Source organism: Ochotona princeps, chromosome 7 (assembly GCF_030435755.1).
Source record: "Ochotona princeps isolate mOchPri1 chromosome 7, mOchPri1.hap1, whole genome shotgun sequence".
Lineage (NCBI taxonomy): Eukaryota > Metazoa > Chordata > Mammalia > Lagomorpha > Ochotonidae > Ochotona > Ochotona princeps.
The window spans coordinates 83,514,362-83,522,173 of NC_080838.1; the positions used below are offsets into that span (position 1 = coordinate 83,514,362).

The 7,812-nt window shown below is 44.4% G+C and overlaps 1 long non-coding RNA gene across 1 annotated transcript; it reads left to right on the forward strand.

Annotated features, from left to right (window-relative positions):
• The first annotated feature begins 2,341 nt into the window (after positions 1-2,341).
• LOC131480790 (uncharacterized) lies at positions 2,342-4,136 on the forward strand. Its single transcript, XR_009245816.1, has 3 exons — positions 2,342-2,558; positions 2,706-2,828; positions 3,885-4,136. It is a non-coding gene; the product is annotated as an uncharacterized LOC131480790 (long non-coding RNA).
• Positions 4,137-7,812: the final 3,676 nt, after the last annotated feature.

Genomic DNA, 7,812 nt, shown 5'->3' on the forward strand with positions numbered 1-7,812 from the left:
TAATTTTATGTTACAATTAAGTAGGGTCTGGGATCCCACCCAGAATTCCCCCCCCCCCCCCGATTGATTTTCCCCATATTGTTACAATAGTATAGTCCTTCAAAACAAGGTACAGTTCCATCAGTCTGTTATTGAAGTGTACCCCGACATTGCTGGTACAAACAATGTCAGATGGTCCAGCATGCCATTATCTAGACATGTCCAACAGTTTCATTTTTAAAGTTTCACAAAGCAGGCAGGTGAGCTCCTGGTCACGGGTCCCTCATTTGTTTCCTGAAGAGACAGACCCAAACTCCTCAGCCAGTCCTTACCAGGCACTTAGAACGACAGGCAGAGAAGGCCCTCTTGCACATACGTAAAGGCAGCTGGGTGAGCGTTCTCCTCTGCAGGCCATTGCTCTGACACAGTGGGTGAGACTTTGTTTTAATCCCTCTGTAATTACAAGAATTACAGACAATACTGAACTCTACCCAGAAACCAGGTGCTTGGACTTGCGTAAGGCCGCTCCTTCCTCCCAGCCTCAGCTTCCTAAGCTCAGTGGGCAACGTCCGTGGGGATCTGTCACGTCCTCCTCGCAGTCCTGTTGGCATTGCTGGCACCTCTACAAGGAAGGGGCAGGGAAAGACCAAGTTACACAGTGAATGTGGTGGGAAGGCAATGTCTTTCTTCCTCTGGCTCTTCTGGCTCACTTCTTTTCTTCATCTCCCCTCTCCTCATCCTCTCCTTTCTTTCTTCGAAGCACAATTTTAGGACAAACAGCTTTGTGAATCAAACCATATCCTTAAAGTGGAAAGGAGTGAAGCCAATCAAAACCTGATACATTTTGTTGCTTTGTGATCCTCATGCCAAAACTGCTACATATGTGGTGGAAACCTCTCTTAACTTTCGTTTGATTAAGATCTGTTTGTTTGAAAATCAGATTACACAGAGAAAAAGAGACAGATATCCTCCACCATTGGTTAACTCTCCAGATGGCTGCAATGGCTGAGGCCGGAATAGGCAGAAGGCAGGAACCAGGAGCATGGAGCCAGGAGCCAGGAGCTGGGACTTGGGAGCTGGGTGCCAGGCCCTGGCAGTCAGGGGCCAGGAGCCAGGAGCCAGCCGGGAGTCAGGAGCCAGGAGTAGAGATTAAGGAGTTAAGAGCTGGGAACAGGGAGCTGGGAGCATGGAGCTTCTTCCAGACCCCCAGTTCTCTCTTGCAGTGTGTACCTTGCTCTCCTAGCTCCCTCCAATTGTGTGCCTTGGTCTCCCCACACTGTTCTAAAATTCGTGTCTCTTGCTTCCAGTCCTAACTCACACACTCTTGCCCTCGTGAAAACACACAGTTGTACTAAAGAACCCTGTTATCCCGTCTTCCTCACATGTGCTCGCATCTTCTGAGTTTCACTTCTTAGTCCACTGTGCACTTACCAACAAATTCAGTCTCTTTTTGGATATGACATCTCTGGGGGGACACTTTGTCTCACTGGTTTATCTGCTGCTCACTGAGAAGATAGGCTGCTTCTCAGATGACTAAATCAGATGGCAAATGAAGGACAAAGTGCTTCCTTAGCTGTAAACATTTTAGGATTCAAGCAAATCATGTGCGACCCAAGTCCTTATCGCAGGCACAATGCAGGAAGAAGAGCGTAGCACGGAACGCACAAGGGGGCAGTGAATCTGGAAGAGTCAACATGTAGGCAGGGAAAAGCAATAGAAAAACCACCTGAGCCCCGCTCTCAGCCCAGCCTGACTCTGGCAGCCAAGAGTGCACTGTGCTCTGTGTCCTGAAGGAGTGAACAGCCCTCATGTTTCCCCACGATGTCTTCACTAACTCTACATATCACTAGTTCTGAGTGAATGCACTACTGTCTCAAAGCGATCCCTTGGACTTCCCAGGACCTCAGAACTGAAATGAGTCTACACTGTCAGGGGTTTACTCTCGTGATTCCAGGTCTTATTCTCTGTTAATCCAGGACATAACTCCAACAGCTTATCCTAAGAAAAAAGCAAGTTCTGTCAGGCAAATTGCCAAGTGCCACAAATAAGCTTAAATGACCCCAGAGTTCTGTAGGTGTGGTCATAATCCACGAACAACCTGACATCACAAAGTACATTCTGAGGTTGCTTATTGCACAAAAGTATCAGAAACTCAAAGAAGGCAACAATCTGCCTGATCCCTCTGAAGATGAGAAATGGAAAGGCTGACCCCAATACATAACCCCTGTTGTACTTCACCAATGTTGGATTTAAGATACTTTTCACGTGAAATTTAATATTACATAGACTTCTAAGTGCCTGTAGAAGGAAACCTGCCATTATTGTCTTATCTCAGGACCCAGAATTAGCTAATTCTGTAATATCCAAATGTCAAAAGTATCGACTGAGACTAGTGTTGGCCGATGCTGACTGATGTCCAGTCTGTGATGAATTGAGTGGCATTCTAGCCTCATTCTGTATCCAGTCTCAGAGGAGAGAACAGGAAACTAGGAACAGACAAATCATTTAAAAAATGGATTACATCCAGTGGTCAATAGCAAATAGAGGCAACTCCCCTATCAGAAAGACTTCACCCATGGGTGAGGTCCCAAATGGGAAGACCAAAGAAAAATCAGTAGCGTGTACTTGATGACATGGTATGTTTCAGAAGAAAAGATACTGTTCTGTTGTTGCGTGTTTTACCATAATTACAAAGCGTGCTTCTGCCAGTACCCATGTCCTTTTAGTACCTAGAAACTGGAAACACCAGCTTGCCTTCATCCAAGCAGAGTCACTTTGTCACTCAACAGCTATGAGGACCTGTTATCTTTTCATCACCTTGTGGTCCTTATTTATACTGCTTGGCTCAGGTAAGACAGATCTGAGAAGGAAGAGAAGTGAAATATTTTGAAGATACACTGCAGTTTGTAACTCATTCTTCCTCCAGACTGAATCGGGTGGGTTACCTATTAAAACTGAGCACCCTTGCTGTGCCCGCGAAGGTGCATTGGGCCTGAGGGGGTCTCCGGGTTCGCTTGCTTTCCCCACAGCAAGCCAACTGACGTGATTTCCCTGCAGCCTGAGCTCAAAGTGTGGGCAAGGAGCCTTCTCAATTGGAAGTAGGAGGATTAATTCTACATGAAGAAATTCAGACTATCTTTTTACATTATTTGTTAATTAGATGATGGAGATGTGGTTCCCTGGAGACACAAATACCAAGACCTGGGCAACTCCTCAAGCATTTTGCAAACCTTTACTGTGGCTCTTCCCACCAGCAGCACTTGGGGTACCTGCTCTGGACAGACTGTTTTGCTTATTTAGGAATTTTAGCTTCATTTATTTTACCTTCTCCTGTTATTGACAATGAGGCATGAAAAAGAAAGAAAAAAAAAGCAAAGAACGGAAAGAGAGATAGGAAAGATGAAGGGAGGGAGAAAGGGAGGAGAAACTAAAGAATTTCAGAGAATAAAATATTATTGTGAATCTGTTTTTTCCTTAACTTCATTATGTTCACTTGCTAAATTCAAACAGTCAGCCAAATGAATTATAGGAAAGCAAGATACATGCGTGCCAATGCCTGCTGGGTATTCCAGAATGGGGGCACAATGACGTGCTTGGTAACCAACGGATTTTTGTCGTCCCTGCTTTATTTCCTTGCAGTGAAGAGTTTTACATTAAGTTTTTAACAGGTGCCCAAACACTCAGCAATGTTTCTTTGAGAACAGGTATTAATGGAGGCATAGAGCACAGGTCCCTCAGTCAGAAGCAGAGCTGCAGGAAATCACAGTTCCCTGTTTCCTCAACAAGTCACCCCACCCGTGGAAAAGAAACTCCCTCCCCAAGGACTTACTACAAGCAGTAACTGCTCATGCTTGAATCTTCACAAAACAGTGTTTGAGTGTCTTTCTACACTCTTTCCTTGCCAGGTTTCTCCACACAAGTTCATTTTCCTTTATCGTGTCTTGGCAACAGAGGCCTTTGTCTTCCCTTCAGATGCCTTGCTCAGTGGCAGGAGATTGGCTAATGTTTTCTGCCCACACAGAAATGTTGCTGAATGTGGAGGAGGACTGAGCAAAGCCCCGGGCTGAGAAGGCTGTGGAGAAAGAAACAATTTTCTTAGAATCTGTGTACAAATTATAAACCCAATTAAACTACTGTGTTAAATCTGAGAACCTTGACCTGTTGTAATTCTGATTATTTTGTGGGTTTTTGTGCCGTCAGGGATTCCTCTAATCTAATCCCTCCAAATGAAATGCATGACCTGTTAGTGCTCAACACCCACGAGACGCCGCGCCAGATGGAGGTTATCATGGTCCATTAGCCTTTATACATTTTAGGCTCCCAAGATTCCCACACATCCCCCTCGGTGCCTTTCTCTGCTGCTCCTCGGCCTGCACGCCACCTCTTCCACCCATCAGGTCACCTAAGTTTGACCCATCTTCTAGACCAGCTCGGCTCCCACTCATAATCCATTCAGTGGATAAAATACCCTCCTCTGAGAAGCACATGGTTCTGTTCAACAGATACTTCTTACTTTTTGCCTGTTCTTGCTTTAAATCTGCCACAGCAGATCTTATCTGCTCACCTGTCAGTCAAATAACCCCTTCCCTAGGATATACCTTCCCTGATCTGGGAGTAATGTCCTGGAACCATGCCCCTTTCCAAGCTCATAAGAGGGAGGGGCTCTCTCTTTGTGTGGACACAAAGGAGCAGGGTACTGAAAAATCCCTTTTCTTATCATTTCCCTTCCCTGACCAGACTCTTCCTGAACATGGCCCACTGCTTCTGAGACTTCCTCACCTTTTCAATAAATTCTATCACTTTATGAGTGGTATTTGTGCCTGTACTTAGAATCTTTCTAGGTAACATCAAAGAGCTTGGAACAGGGAATTTCAGAGCCCACATAGTCCACAAAACTTGTGGGTGAGGACCACTTCCAACTATGGCCATCGCATTATCTAAACATTGGAGAGCGACACCATCTTCACAAAAGCACACTAAAAGGAGATGACACGGTATGGGACTCAGGAATGGGACAGCGAAGTCAAAGAAACAAGAAGATGTTCTTGGGTTGTCACTCCATGAAGTTTAATAGTTACAAGATTCAGCTCTGTGGTTTTAAGTGTTTAAATATATATTTATATAGCTTTTCAGTTAATGCAAATGAGAATAATTTCAAACATTCATGAAAAATAGAATTGAAACTAGTTCATTTTGTTAAAAAATGTAATCCATGCATAGTATTTTTCATCATGTATAATTTCCATGAACTTTAACATATTTATTTGCGTATTTATGTATTCATTTTACAGGCAGAGCAAATGGCGGGTAGATAAAGGAAAAAGAAGCAGAGAGAAAACCTTCAAGCTGCTGTTTCACCTTCCAAATGGTAGCAATAGCCAGGGCAAAATCAGGCTGATGGCAGAGGCCAGGAATCTGTGTGGTTGGCAGGCACCCAAACACGTGGGCCATCCTCTGGGTGGCAGGCACCCACACACATGGGCTGCTTTTCCAGACTTGCCATCAAGAAGCTGAATGGAGCAGCCAGGACTCAGATCTGCACTCAGATATGGGATACCAACATTGCAAGTGGCAGCTCAACTTGATCTGCCACAACTGCTCCTCCACAGTTTCTTAAGGATGTATGTAATTATTCAAAACGCAGAGTTACAGAGAAAAAGAGGAAGAGATGAGACATAAAGAACATCTATTTTCAGATTCACTCCCCAAATGGCCACAGTGACCAGGGCAGGGCCAGGCTGAAGTCAGGAACATGAGCTTCTTCTGGGTCTCCCCCGTAAGAGCAGTGGCCCAGGAATGTGGGCCATCTCTATTGTCGTTCTAGGTCTTTAATCAGGGAACTGGATTGGAAGAGGAGTGGCTGGGGCTCTAACTGGCGGCCATTTGGAACATCAGCACTGCAGACCGTGCCACAACCGCACCCCTATCCACTAATCTTTGAAAGATACTTTATGTGCATGAATTTCAAATTTTTTGCTGCCAAAGTAAAGTTATATAAAGCCTTACAAACTTGGAAATGTGCTCATGCATAGTTTACTACTGGAGCAACCAAGTTCAAAATTCCATAATGATGTAAATTTTTGCTGATGGTATGTTGGAGCTTTTAATTGATCGGGATGATACTCTGCTGGCTCTGTCTTCAGACCAGAGAGGGTATACCTAAGAAGCCGTTGAACTTGACGGGACAATAAGATGCTGGACTCTATGTTTGGTATATGCTTGCAATGGGGGAATCTCAACTGAACTTGAACTGTGGTTATGCAACAAGGTGGAGGAATCCACCATGGTGGGAGGGTTTGGGGAGGGGTGGGGAGAATCCCAGTACCTATGAAACTGTGTCACATAATACAATGTAATTAATGAATTTAAAATAAAATTTAAAAAAAAAAAAGTAATCTTTTGAATTGTCTACAACTTCTCGGCAAGGAATTCAATCTGACACAAACCATAAAAGTCTTATCTAGGTGGAAACACAGGTCATCAGATCATGACGCTGGCAGCACACACACCTGACTGGCTGTCTTAGAGCGCACAGCATAGCAACTACAATTCTTTTTATTGCCAGAAGGACCTGTTTGGAGCAAATACTTGCTCATTGAATTTAGGATGGGACTAAATTCATTTCCTTATCGATAGTATTGAGTGAAAAAAAAATTCATTTTAACAGTTTCAGTAACTCCAGGAGTGAGTAGAGGTAGATTTATTTAGGGAGAAAGCTGATCTTTCTTAAACAACCAAAAACAACATTTGGCATAATATTTTTCCAGTTTTCAAAATTTTAACTTATGTATTGGAGAGGCAAAGAGATACCAACAACGATACACACATGGAGGGCGGAGGAGAGGGACTGTGGGGAGTGTTGGGGAGAGACAATGCCCCCACATGTGCTGCTTCAGTTGGAGGGCCAGTGTTTACAGTGGCTGAGAGGGTCGAAGTCACAGCAGGAACTTAGTTCAGGTTTCTCATTTGAGTGTTATGGAACCTGCTTGAGCCATCCCCACTGTCCTCCAGGGTTTGTGTTCCCAGGAAGTGATATCAGGAGTCAGAGCCCAGCGTCAAATCAGGTATTCCAATATAGGATGCAGGCGTTTTACCAATCATGTTAACTACTGTTTTGCTTTCAAAAATCTATCCATTTATTTGAAAAAGAGAAAAGGGTCTTGCATCAGCTCGTCCATCTCACACACGGCTACACTGGATCTCCTACGTGGTGGCAAGGACTCGAATACTCTTTGTCTTCCATGGACACATTAGCAGGAAGCTGAGTTGGAAGGCGAGCAGGCAGGACTCGAACCCAGGCTCAGTGATGCTGACATTGCAAATGCCAGATTATCATTCTGTGCTACAGACATTTGGTTTTGAAAGAGGAGGTGAAGAAAAGTGCTAAACAGAGCTACATTTTAAAAAAAGATTTATTTATTGCAAGATCAGTTATATATAGAGGAGGAGAGACAGAGAAATATATCTTCCGTCCAATGATTCCGTGCCCAAGTGACCACAACAGCTGGTGCTGCACTTACCCGAAGCCAGGAGCACAGAGCCTTTTCTGGGTCTCTCACGTGGGTGCAGGGTCCCAAGGCTTTGGGCCATCCTTGACTGCTTTCCCAGACTACAGGCAGGGAGCTGAATGGGAAGTGAGGCTGCTAGGATTAGAACTGGCACCCATGTAGGATCCCGGTGTGTTCAAGATGAGGACTTTAGCCATTAGACCACGGCGCCAGACCCAATAGAGCTACATTGTTAAATATAAAAATTTAGTTATTCCCCAGGCAGTTGTCATGGATGCTGTTAGGGATTTAGACCCCTGAGGAGTCTAAGGAAGAAATATATTCT